Genomic DNA, 14351 nt, shown 5'->3' on the forward strand with positions numbered 1-14351 from the left:
TGACACTCATCCAAAACTCACAGCAGCTGCACTGGAGAATCCCAGCTGGAGGCCAGATCAGAGGTTTCCTGCGCCACTAATTACTAAATTTGTCTTTTATTCATTCATGGGACATGGGCGTCGCTGGCTGGCCAGCATGTATTGCCCATCCCTGGTTGTCCAAGGGCAGTTGAGAGTCAACTACAATGCTGTGGCTCTGGAGTCACATGTAGGCCAGACCAGGTAAGGACGGCAGATTTCCTTCCCTAAAGGATATTAGTGAACCAGATGGGTTTTTCTGACAATCGGCTCATGGTCATCAGTAGATTCTTAATTCCAGATATTTTTAATTGTATTCATGGTGGGATTCGAACCTAGACCCCCACAACATTAGCTGAGTTTCTGGATTAATAGTCTAGCGATAATACCACTTGGCCATCGCCTCCCCAAGTAACCTGTTTGATGATGGAATTAATATTGAGCAGGACAATGGGGGGAAAACCCCAACTTCTCTGAAAAATAATGCCATGGGATCTTTTGTGTTCCTGCAAGGGTAGACAGTGCCCAGATCTAACATCTCATTTGAAAGGCAGCACCTTCAGCAGTCTAACATGTTGCACATGTTGAGTACTTGTGAATCCTCCAGTTACATATCGAGAGCTGCACTGTTGACCGTGCCAGTACATTCTCACATAAATTGCCTTAACAATTCAAATAATCACTTAATCATTTGAAGTATTGTATTTATTACATTTGCATAACTCTTTCTTCTTCATATTTATTTTCATACAATAACATGTTTCTCCTAATCTCTGTTCTTTTCACAGTTATAGAATCAAAGAATTCTACAGTGCAGAAGGAGGCCATTTGGCCCATCGAGCCTGCACTGACAACAATCCCACTCAGGCCCTATCCCTGTAACCCCACATATTTACCCTGCTAATCCCCCTTACACTAAGGGGCAATTTAACGTGGACAATCAACCTAACCCGCACATCTTTGGAGTGTGGGAGGAAACCAGAGCACCCGGAGGAAGCCCATGCAGACACAGGGAGAACGTGCAAACGCCACACAGACAGACACCCGAGGTCAGAATTTAACCCAGGTCCCTGATGCTGTGAGGCAGCAGTGCTCAGCACTGTGCCACCATGCTGCCCCCCCCCCTCCCCCCCCCGCAACACTCTGCCACTGTGCTGCCCCCTATCTATCGTTCTTCACTGGTGTTAATTTTTCTAATTCCAGAAACTTTATATTAAGATTCACTTGGTCAGGAAACTGGTTGTGTGAAGAGTGTTCTACCAAGATGAAATCTGGTTTAGTCCTCCTGGGACATGTGATAAAAATAATTTTTGGGCCTATTGAAATTTCCTTTCATGGCTTGTAGCACTTGTACCTACAATAGTTTTCGACAGTGTTCTGTGATGTGAAACTGAAAATTGTGTGAGATTTCGCAACTAATCATTTAAATTATTATTTGGCATGAAAGGAAGGTTTGTATAACTTGCACTGTAAATGTTGAATAAATAGGGACATATCCAGGCAGCGTATTTGAAAGCCTTCTGATTTTTAAAACGTTAAACCTGACTAAACTCAGTAATTGACCTCCACAGTTAAAAATTATTGTTTAGCACCAGAGAGATTTAGCAGACTGAAGTTCTGGTTAAAGAACACAGCAGTTCTGCTTATTGGGCACATGGAGCATTGGTGCATAAAGTGCCTTCAATGAGCAATGTTATCTTAGATGGATGTGCAAAGCACCACTGGGGAGGTGATGTCAAAGATGAGGTTAATGATGTACACAAACTCCTTTCACATTACACTCGGTAAAGACTGATTAGTCTTGTGCTCGTTCCCTCAGAAATACCAAGATAAACAACAGAAGATTAAATAACTAAAATATCTAAAGGTCAGAAATGTTACCAGTGGTTTACAGTACTCCATTCTTTGAATTGTCATTTAACTTGGAATCATGTGACAAATATCGTTCCAATAAGAAACCAGTAGTTTATTGAAAATTAACCGACTCAAAAAAATTAAGTAAAGTTTAACTTATTTATTAGTGTCACAAGTAGGCTTACATCAACACTACAATGAAGTTACTGTGAAAATCCCCTAGTTGCCACATTCCGGTGTTTGTTTGGGTACACTGAGGGAGAATTTAGCATGGCCAATGTACCTAGCCAGCACGTCTTTCGGACTGTGGGAGAAAACCGGAGCACCCAGAGAAAACCCATGCAAACAACATGCAGACTCCATACAGACAGTGACCAAAGCTTGGAATTGAACTCTGGTCCCTGGTGTTTTGAGGCAGCAGTATTAACCATTGTGCCACCGTGCCACCCAAGGAATTTCCCCAGTATGGCTAAAGGGAAAATGCAAACCCAATGATGATGCAATAAAAAAATCTGTTTGGTTGAAAAAAATGCACCATGATTTACTCTTGTTAGTTTTTAAGCAGAAATGTGATTCTACATGTGATCTCACTCCTCACCCACACATAAATAGACAGATTTTTAGTCAGTAAGGGAATCAAGGGTTATGGGCCGAGAGGTGGCGGATGGAGTTTAATGCGGAGAAGTGTGAGGTAATTCACTTTGGTAGGAATAACAGATGTGTTGAGTATAGGGCTAACGGGAGGACTTTGAATAGTGTGGAGGAGCAGAGGGATCTAGGTGTATGTGTGCATAGATCCCTGAAAGTTGGGAATCAAGTAGATAAGGTTGTTAAGAAGGCATATGGTGTCTTGGCGTTTATTGGTAGGGGGATTGAATTTAGGAGTCGTAGCGTTATGTTGCAACTGTACACAACTCTGGTGCGGCCGCACTTGGAGTACTGTGTGCAGTTCTGGTCCCCACATTACAGGAAGGATGTGGAGGCTTTGGAGAGGGTGCAGAGGAGGTTTACCAGGATGTTGCCTGGTATGGAGGGGAGATCCTATGAGGAGAGGCTGAGGGATTTGGGATTGTTTTCGCTGGAAAGGCGGCGGCTAAGAGGGGATCTTATTGAAACATATAAGATGATTAGAGGTTTAGATAGGGTGGATAGTGATAGCCTTTTTCCTCTGATGGAGAAATCCAGCACGAGGGGGCATGGCTTTAAATTGAGGGGGGGTAGTTATAGAACCGATGTCAGGGGTAGGTTCTTTACCCAGAGGGTGGTGAGGGATTGGAATGCCCTGCCAGCATCAGTTGTAAATGCGCCTAGTTTGGGGGCGTTTAAGAGATCCGTAGATAGGTTCATGGACGAAAAGAAATTGGTTTAGGTTGGAGGGTCACAGTTTTTTTTTTTAACTGGTCGGTGCAACATCGTGGGCCGAAGGGCCTGTTCTGCGCTGTAATGTTCTATGTTCTATGTTCTATGGGGATAAGGCGGGAAAGTAGAGTTGAGGATTATCACATCAGATCAGTCATAATCTCATTGAATGGCAGAGCAGACTCAATGGGCCGAATGGCCTATTTCTACTCTTAAGTCTTCTGGTTTTATGAATCCTTCTGCTGTCAGTGGCCATCTTATTTGGCAGGAGTGTACAAAAATATTTTCACTTTGTTTTTGATTTGAAAGGAACACATTTCCTGGCAGTTAATTGTAACTACATTTTCTTATCAATTATTCATTATTATTCATTATTATTCATTGTCTGTGTACATATTCTATGAACAGTCCTGAAATTGCTAAGATTCATATCGAATGTACTGCACAGAAGCTTGCGATCTACTCTGACAGGTCTATATCCAGCAGTAAGGTTGTTTATGTTTATGCTGCATACAAGCCTCTTCCTATCCCTCTTCACTTATCAAACCCTGTTAGCATAATGGTCAATGAATTTGAAAGAGACCTCGGGATCATGGTGGATGAGCTGGATTTACATGTCAGATGCTGATGGTGGGAGTTGGGAAACTTCCTTCCCTGGTGCACCTGTCTCTGCAAACCATGCCTCAAAAGGTGTAACTTTTATTCTGGGTGGACAAGTGGGTGCTGGAGTCAACTTGCCACCCCTGGAAACAGTTCAGAGGCAGTCATAAGGACAGCTGGTGTTCAGGCTGGCTGGTTAAAAGGCTCTTCTCGGATCTCTGGAACTTCAACACCCCTCACATCCCATCACCCCCCCATTCACCATGCCCCATCCATACCAACTCATGCCAGCCATAGCCCCCAACCACTCCCAAGGCCCCTCCATTCCAACCCATGCCCCTCCATTCATCTCAATGGCCCCTCATATTCTCCATGTGAATGCAAAGCTCTTCCATCTCCATTCACCCAATGGACAGAATTAACCCCGTAGGAACAATGGCATGTGTGGGAAAGCTTAAAATTACAGTAATTCACAATTTTTTCAAAAAACACTGCTGTTACTATAACCTTATAAAAGTGTCAATCAACTAAACCTTTGAAGTATCAATAGCAGGACTATAAGCACTTGACACCTCTTTATCTTGTGTAAATCAACATTGAGCCATCTGCGAAGCAGATCTAATAGAAAAAACTGTCAATTAAGCCATATTTTCCCTTGTGTCCATGTGTTTCAACAGACTAATAGGGAGCTAGGCTCTTAACCGAGCAAGCATTTAGATCTGGGTGGGGGGTCATGTGTTGGCATGGAGGATATGAGAGTCCATTCGGGAGGGGAGGTGGGTGGTGGCATGACTTGATATGGAGACGATACAGGGAGCAAGTGAGCCTAAATGGCCTAAAATATAAGCAAACAACTGGGATGAAGTTCCAGAGAACCGGGGTGGGCCTTTTAAATAGCCCACCTCAGCACTCGGCCACTCTGATCTGCTTCCGGAGGCAGCGGGCATGACCCCATCCCACACCAACCCCCCTGCCCACACCCCACCACACCCATTCAGAGTGAAAATTGGTTTTGATGGCGCACTTTCCATCAAGGTGGGTCTAACAAGTGACTCCAGCTGCCCAACTTGAAGATGAAAATTTGCCTCGGGATCTCTGACAGTGCAACGCGTCCTCATGAATTAGTGGAGTGTCTACATGGATCGTATGTTTGAGTCTTGAGCTTGAACCCACAAACTTTTCATTCAAAAGCTTTGATATTTTTCAAGATTTCTTTCTCCTAAATATTATTTTCGAACGCAAATCCACGGTGATTTACTTCTAAACCAAACTAAGATTACTGTTCTACTAATAATACTTTATTATTGCTTGCCGAAGAACTTAATGAGGTGTATAAAATCATGATAGATAGGATGAACACACATACTTCGGAATTCTACCACCCTGCCCACCACAGGAATCGGAGCGGCCAAGAGGCAGACAAGGTCCACTGACCTCGGGCGGGATTTTCCAGTCTCGGGTCGAGCGAGGCCATAAAACCCCACCCACAGTTTTTTTTCCCAGGGAAGGGGAATTGAAAACTAGAGGGCGTAGGTTTAAGGTGAGAAGGGAAAGATTTAAAAAGGGACCTGAGGGGGCAACTTCTTCACACAGAGGGTGGTGCGTATATGGAATGAGTTGCCAGAGGCAGGTTCAATAGCAATATTTAAAAAGCATTTGGATAAATACATGGATGGGAAAGAGTTAGAGGAATATGGGCCAAATACGGGCAATTGAGACTAGCTGGGCGGGCACCATGGTTGGCATGGACCGGTTGGGCCGAAGGACCTGTTTCCGTGCTACATTGCTCTGACTCTATGGGCAGAATTTTACAGCTGCGCCCATGCCAAAACCATAAAATCCCTCCCGAGGTCAATGGACCTTTCCAATTCCTGGTAAAATGTTTGCCGAAATGGTAAAATTCGCCCCTATGATTAATTCAATGACTCTCGTAAATTTTCTGTTTTTGTTTGATAAGATAATGCAAGCTTTGTTTGATCCATGTAAACTTAAGATACTGCAAAGCCACAAATGCTATTAATTTGGCATTTCATTCAATCTATCCTCATTCTATCTAACAAGACAGTGTGCACAGACACACAAACATATACGTGAGTAGCCCAGCTTAATCCTGATAAGTATTTAACCAGTTTGCCAACAACAGTTACATTTGGATCAGCAGTTCTGTACATTGCAAACAAAACAAAGTGATTTCTACCACAGCTCCTACAATCATTCAATTCAGCTTAGATGAAAAAAAAACAAAAGATGCCATGAAACATGCAACCAACGCCCAGGGTGATTAGATTATCAAAGTGCCTTGGCTCACACAGTTTAGATTTCAACATAGAAAATTGGACACTGAAAATTAATCATTTATGCTTGGATCAGAACATTGTTGTAAATTGTTTTGGGCAGATCAATAGTTCTACGTTGTTGGAGTGAGCAAGAAGTGATTTGGTCGACTAATATTCAATGAGATATGTCTTTATTTTGAGCCAAGTGTCTCATAACTGGCAACGCAAGCTTGGAGCAAAGAAACATGAAGATACGATTTTAACTTGTCACTGAATTTTCCATCTGAGGTGTCTTTCTGTCAGAATATATCTTAAAGACCACCTGCAGTGGAAGATATGAATTACATACCAGTAATAGTGGATGAGCAAGGGGCTAAGCAGAGTGAGGTGCTTAAACGTCATCAATATCAGCAGAGAAAACTATTGGAGAAACATAAACTAAACTTACAGCTGACAAATCCTAAGGACCCTGATAGTCTATGTCATAGTGATCTACAAGAAGTAGCTAATGGGTTTATGATTTTTAAATATTTCCTAGATTCTAGAACGGCTCCAGTTGTTAGTGAGTGTGAAAGTGCTATTCAAGAAAGGAAGGAGAGAGGAAACAGGAAACTACAGAACAATTAGCCTAATAATCTAGGCAAAATACTGCAGACGCTGGAATCTGAAACAAAAACAGAAAATGCTGGAAAAACACAACAGTTCTAATGAAAGGGCATCCTGACTCGAAACTTTGGCTCTATTCTCTCTCCATAGATGCTGTTAAACCTGCTGAGTTTTCCCAGCACTTTCTGTTTTATAGTCCAATAGTCAGTCGTCTGGAAATGCTAGTCTATTATGAAGCAAGTCGTAACAATGCACTTAGAAAATCATAGTATGATCGGTCAACATGATTTTGTGAAAGGGCGATTCAACAGAATCTTTTTGAGGATGCAACTAATATGGTTGATAAAGGAGAATCAGTAGATGTAGTCTATTTAATTTTCCAAAAAAACATTCAATAAAGTGTCACACAAAAGGTTCATACACAAGATAAAGGGCTCATGCATTAGTATGGATTGAGAGTTGGTTAGTGGACTGGAAGCAGAGTACGGAAAATGTGGCATTTTTCAAGTTAGCAGGCTATAACTAGCATTGTGCCGCAAGAATCAGTCTTAGGGCCTCAGCTATTTATACCCTATATTAATGACAAACAAAACAACCAAGAATAATGTGTCCAAGTTTGTTGATGATACAAAGTTCAGTGGAAATGCAAGCTGTGAGGAGGACACAAAGAGGCTGAAAAGAAATAGAATGGCAACAAGGTGGTAAAATATGCTTAAGTGCGAGGTTATTCATTTTGGTAATATGAATAGCAAAGCAGAATATTTTTTAAAAGGCATGAAACTTGTAAATGTGGATGACCAGAGAAACTTGTGTGTCCCTGCACAGGGTACATAGAAAGTTAGCATGCACGTACAGCAAGGAATTAGGAAGGCAAATGGCATGTTATCCTTTATTGCAAGGGAATTAGTTTTACAGAACAAGGATGTCTTGCTACATTTGTACTGGGCTTTTGTGATGTTACATCTTGCATTAGATGTGGTACAAAGAAAGTTCACTGGACCAGTTCCTGGGATGACCAAGTTGTCCTGTGATATAAGGCTGAGTGAATTGGGCCTATATCCTCTGGAGTTTAGAATAGCAAGAGGTGATCACATTGAAATAAAAAGATTTAGGAGAGGTTTAGAAGAGGTAGATACTGAGAGGTTGTTTCATTTGGCTGGAGAATCTCGAACACATGGGCACAGTGTCAAGATAAGGGCCAGAATTCTCCAGTCCCTGCCATGGGAATTGTAGTGGGCAAGACAGAAAATGTGGCAGACCATCTAAATGTCCGTTGAGGTTGGGCGGGAATTTCCGGTCTTAGGGAGCATGCAGCCGGAGAAACCCGCCCAAAGGGTCAATTATTTAGAACTAAGATGAAAATAATTTTTTTCCTCTCAGAAGGTTGTGAATCTTTGGAATTCTTTACCTCAGAGGGATATGGATGCTCTATCGTTGAATATATTTAAGTTTGAGATTGACAGACTTTTGGCCTATCAAGGAATTAAATGATATGGGGAAGGGGTGAGGAAGTGGAGGAGAGGCAGAAGGACATCCATGACATAGAGGCCCTGTGGTCTGCGTCTGCTCCTTCCTGTTCATTATTTTCTTCTTCCCCAAGAGTCAGAGGACGTAAGTGTTGAGGCAAGGAAAATGTATTGTAACAAGCGCATTTCAATTCTGCTTGAGATCAGTAGGAAGAGGGGGAGGGGGGGGGAAGATGGGTCCGCTGCCACTCTGCCTGAGATCGGTGGGGGTGAAAGGGGGGGTCCATTGCCAATCTGCCTGTGGTCAGTGGGGAGCAAGAGGGGGAGGGGCCCGCAATTGGTCTGGGTGGCAAGGGGTGGGGGGAATAAGGGGTCAGTAATGTTGTGGGGGGTGGGTCAATGTCTGTGGGGGCCAGGGGGAGGCATTATCCAGCCAGGGAGAGATGTAGCAGGGGAGCAGCATTCTATCAGTTTTTGTCTGCGCACGCGCAGTTGGAGGAGCTGAATGGAGTTGCAGGATTTCGGGTGCATTAAGCCCCGCCCACAGGCTTGTACAGCGCGATTCAGAATGGCTGATATTTTTGCAGGCAGAGTGCGTATGGGGGCACCTGAGAACTGGTCTAAAAGTCTGATCTGAAACATTCCCAGTTTCAAGTCCACCCAGCATTTAGAATCAAAATGGTAAAATAATGCCCTATGACTCAATGTGGATGCTTTCATGGCTGTCCATGATTCTCCTCCCACCTGCCCTTCATATCTTTGAGCTCCTATCAGAGATCACTGAACAGTGACCCAGAAGAGGAATACCTCAACAAAATACCTTCTCATTTTTAGACACAAAATGAGAAGAGATTACTCGTTGAAATAAGCAAGACAGTTCGGGCTGCAGAGAAGGATAATACTATAGGTCATAAATTTAGTGATTTTCTAACAATTAACACTCTCCTTGAGCTACTGTGATTACTTCGTGAATCAGTGTGTTCTGTGGTAAGTTTGAGGATCTTGGCTGGGCCTGCAGTAGGAGATCTACAATTAGATTCGGAATTCATAGACAAAACAAGAGAAAAATTGGGAGGCATTCCTTTTCTGTTGCGTTTACTGCAGGTGTTGGAAATCCAAAATAAAAACAGAAAATGCTAGAAATACCCAGAGGTCTAGCTGTGAGGAGAACCAGAGATAGTGGGAGGAATTTTCCAGCCCCATTGCATCAGGGGACAGGGCCTGAAAATGCAGGAGCAATTCAAATCCAGTTACTTGGGCGGGACTGGAAGATCGCACCAATGGGTAGGGTCGTAAAATTCCGCTGAATGTTTCAGGTCAATGAAACTTCATCAAAACGCAACAGAAAAGGAATGCCTCCCAATTTTTCTCTTGTTTTGTCTATGAATTCCGAATCTAATTGTAGATCTCCTACTGCAGGCCCAGCCAAGATCCTCAAACTTACCACAGAACACACTGATTCACGAAGTAATCACAGTAGCTCAAGGAGAGTGTTAATTGTTAGAAAATCACTAAATTTATGACCTATAGTATTATCCTTCTCTGCAGCCCGAACTGTCTTGCTTATTTCAATGAGTAATCTGCTTCTCCTGTTGTGTCTAAAAATAATTGGATTTACAATTGAAGTTATTCCTTTTTGCAAAAATGACTTCAATGTGTCCAATCATCTAGTTAATGAGAATGAAGCAGAAGTATTCTCTACGTAGTCAGATACAGCGAATGTTTCTAGAAACCATTGAGACGGCTTGTGAATTACTCTGGAACAAAACTCAGTTTTAAAATTCTTTAGTCAATCATCCGATTTATAAGACCATAAGACATAGAAGCAGAATTAGGCCACTCAGCCTATCGAGTCTGCTCCGCCATTCAACCATGGCTGATATTTTTCTCATCCCCATTCTCCTGCCTTTCCCCCATAACCCCTGATGCCCTTGTTAATGTTATTCCTTTATGTAAACTCAAGATGAGCTTTCCATTTGCCAAACTTTCTGGTCAGTGCTTTGATATTAAGCTTCTCATCAGTTAGAATTCAGTAATTCATCGAGTGTACATTCATGCGGGTGTATTATTTTGCATGGATGTAATCTCACCTTCATTATACTGACTATTGAAATTCTTCCATCATTTTGCCAGCTCCCCGAATCCCTTCACATTTAGTGAAGGAGATTTCATGTGGTTTTTTCTTTCATTTTTAAATGAATTTGTCCCTTCCCTCGGCCTTACCTCCTACATTTCATCCTTCTTTCTAGAAAAGATATTCCTAGTGGAGCTTTGGTCCAATGTAAATGTGAAATTCATTAAATTCAATCGCTTAAGACAAATCGTATAGTCTACTGTTGCAAAAGGTTTGATGCAATTTGACACAAGGGTTTTTTACAATTATTTTATGGTATTTAAGATGAGTACACTTATGATATAAATGTTAGCTGTACACTAGCAAGGCATCATTACTGGGGTACTAGAGCTATTGCTGTTTATAGACCATAAGACATTGGAGCAAAAGTAGATCATTCGGCCCTTTGAGTCTGTTACACCATTCAATGAGATCATTGCTGATCTGATCTAATTCTCAACTCCACTTTCTTGCCTTATCCCCATAACCCTTTATTCCCTTCCTGATGAAAAACCTGTCTATCTCAGCCTTGAACATACTTAACGACCCAGCCTCGACAGCCCTCTGCAGTAAAAAAGTTCCACAAATTCATCAACCTATGAGAGAAGAAATTCCTCCTCATCTCTGTCTTAAATGAGTGACCCCTTACTCTGAGATTATGCCCTCTGGTCTTAGACTCTCCCTTATGGGGAAACAACCTCCCAGCATCTGCCCTGTCAAGCCCCCTGAGAATCTTATATGTCTCGATAAAGTTGCCTCTCATTCTTCTAAACTCCATTGAGTACAGATCCAACCTACTCAACTTCTCCTCATAAGAAAATTCCTCCATACCCCGGATCAGCCTAGTGAACCTTCACTGGACTGCCTCCAATGCCAGCATAACTTTCCTTAGATAAGGGGACCAAAACTTTCAGGCCAATATTCCATTTGTTTTCCCTATTACCTACTGAATTTGCATGCTAGCTTTTTGTGACTTATGCACAAGGACCGCCAAATCCCTCCATGCTGCAGCTTTCTGCTCTCTTTCTCCATTTAAATAACACTCAGCTCCCTTATTCTTCCTACCAAGTGCATAACTTCACATCATATTCCTACATCATATTCCGCCCGCCATGTTTTTGCTCACTCGCTTAACCTGTCTATAATTCCTCTGTAGACTCTTTGGCCGATATTTTACGACCTCGCCCGCTCGAAGCCCGTACGATCCCACCCGAGGCCAATGGAGAATTCCGTTCTCATATTTCAGTAATATTCCAGCTTTTGTGACAACCTCACCACTTGCTTTCCTACCAATTTTTATGTCACCTTAAACTTGGCAACAGAACATCTTATGAGTTTTCAAATGATTTGAAACTGGGGACAGAAACAAATTTATGCTTGTGGATGATTCCAAGCATGGGGATTTTTAACTTGAGGGAAGTTGATGGATGAGTGATTTCTAACTTTTCTTATTTATTCTTTCTTGGGATATGGGCATTACTGACAAGGCCCCACAGATTTATTACCCATCCCCAACTGCCTTTGAAGTATTACAAACTTTTCAAGTCCAGCTTATTAATGGACTTTAAATTCCACCAGCTGCCATAGTGGGATTTGAACCTTTGGCCCCAGAGCAGTTGCCTGAGGCTCTGGATTATTAGTCCAGTGTTATTACCACTACACCATCATCTCCTCACATAATTGCTGCCTGAAATAAGCCTTTTGCAAACATAGAAAATAGAAACAGGAGTAGGTTGTTTGGCCTTTGAGCCTGCTCCGCCATTTATTATGATCATGGCTGATCACCAAATTCAATATTCTGATCCTGCTTTCCCCCCATATCCCTTGATCCCTTTAGCCCCTAAAGCTATATCTAATTTATTCTTGAAATCACACAATGTTTTGGCCTCAACTACTTTCTGTGTTATAGAATCACAGAATCCCTACAACGCAGAAGGAAGGCATTCGGCCCAGCAATACTGCACCAACCACAATCCCACCCAGGCCCTATTCCTGTAACCCCACATATTTACCCTGCTAATGCTAATCCCCTGACACTAGGCTCAATTTAGCATGGCGAATCAACCTGTTGTAGTGAATTCCAACACATTCACCACTCTCTGAGTGAAGATATTACTCCTGGAAACAGGACTAGATTTAGAAAGCCTCTCCCTATGCTAGTTGCTTGAAGGAGAGAACTTTTCCCTTGAGAATTTTCGGGTCAGGCAATTAACAAACCCCTTGAACACTCGACATTCCATTTTCCAATCTCCTATTCTTTATTCCTGCCCTTCAATGATCTCCAAAACTCCTCTTTCTGTTCCGTGTAGCTGTATTGAGACATTAAGTAATTAAATGGGAAACTACAGGCCTTGGGAATAATTACAGGCCTGAGTATATTTGTCGGAACATTATTGAGCAATAGATAAATGATGTAACAAGTGGGATGCCTGCAGACGGCACATGATTGTGTCTGAAAGTGAAGTATCTTGTTGATAAAACTGCCACGTATTTGTTTTCTGATGAAAGGTCAGAGACCTGAAACCTGACTCTATTCCATATTCCACGTATGCTGCCAAACCTGCTGAATATTTCCAGCCCTTTTTCTGTTTTGATTTCAGGTTTCCAGCATTCACAGTACTTTGCTTTTGTGTAACTGCATACTTGTGTTTAAATTCATCTTTTTTTAACTCATTCACAGGCTCAAGTGTCGCTGGCAAAGCCAATATTTACTACCCATTGCTAATTGTCCTTGAGAACATGGGGGCTTCTTACTGTTTCCTGTTAATGGAAACATGGCTTCAATGGGGCCTTTAAGTTTGCTATGGCAACCGTGTATGTCTGATAGACAACTGGTTTCACAATTATCTTCCTCACTCACTTCCTCCATACCAGATTTTACCGTTTCATTGTTGATCAACACAAGATGAAACTTGCTTTCTGTACAGGTTTATCATTCTTTTCTCCGATGCTTGGAAAACTGAACCCTACTTTCACAATTTCATCCAATTATTTGTTGACGCTCTTATTTCCTAATTATTTTCCAAGCTTATTAATCATTTTTTTCAGCCTTTGACAGCTCAGTTGTCTTTGCATCAGAGTCACCTCCTGAATCTGGGTGCAACCTTAACAATTTCACACGGCCATTAAGTTCATTTTGGAATCTTTCTTCCATGGTCACTGACTGCTCCTTAGAATCTTCCGAACTACTCATTAGATCATAGAAACCCTACAGTGCAGAAGGATGCCATTCAGCCTACTGAGTCTGCACTGACAACAATCCCACCCAGGCCTTATCCCCATAACCCCACATACTTACCCCTCTAATCCCTCTAACCTACGCATCCCAGGACACTAAGGGGCAATTTAGCATGGCCAATGGACCTAACCTGAACATCTTTAGACTATGGGAGGAAACCGGAGCACCCGGAGGAAACCCATGCAGACACAGGGAGAATGTGCAGACTCCACCCAGACAGTAACCCAAGCTGGGAAGTGAACACAGGTCCCTGGAGCTGTGAAGCAGCAGTGCTCACCACTTTGCTACCGTGCCGCCCTGAACAGATCCTTGATTTGCTTCTTAAAATTTTCAGTATCTGCTTTTAAAGCTTAAATTTGCCCTTCCGTGCTGCACATCTCAGCCGCGATATTCCATTCCTGTTCTTCTCGGAGTTTGGTGATGGGAGTGGAAAATCTTGCGAGAGGCCCAAATCGCATTTTATGTCGGAAGGAGGTCTCACCGCAACCACCCACCCCACCAGTGATGTAACGGGAATCCTGACGTTAAACATCAGGAGCATCATTATAATAAATTTGAATTTCATTATCAGGCCCCTACGCCTGATTATCCCGAGTTGGTGAGATTGGAAGGACTGATGCAGTCATCACGTTAATAGATGTGTGGTTACAGTCACCAAGGCATCTGTGTGAAGCAAGAAGCAGCCAAAAGCTTTCCAAATGCCTTCACTGCCTCCTTACTCCAACAGGAGTTACCCTCAACCATTCTCAATCTCAACCCTCCTTTTACAGATCCATTAAAACAATGGTAGACAGAGGATGAGGAAGATATGATACTGTGGA

General features: G+C 42.5%; 1 protein-coding gene across 1 annotated transcript in view; it reads right to left on the reverse strand.

Annotated features, from left to right (window-relative positions):
• The window catches only part of LOC144492511 (hepatocyte nuclear factor 4-beta-like), a 62468-nt gene that overhangs the window by 38240 nt on the left and 9877 nt on the right, over positions 1-14351 (reverse strand). The window lies entirely within an intron of this gene.

This window comes from Mustelus asterias, chromosome 4, assembly GCF_964213995.1.
Source record: "Mustelus asterias chromosome 4, sMusAst1.hap1.1, whole genome shotgun sequence".
Taxonomy (NCBI): Eukaryota; Metazoa; Chordata; class Chondrichthyes; order Carcharhiniformes; family Triakidae; genus Mustelus; species Mustelus asterias.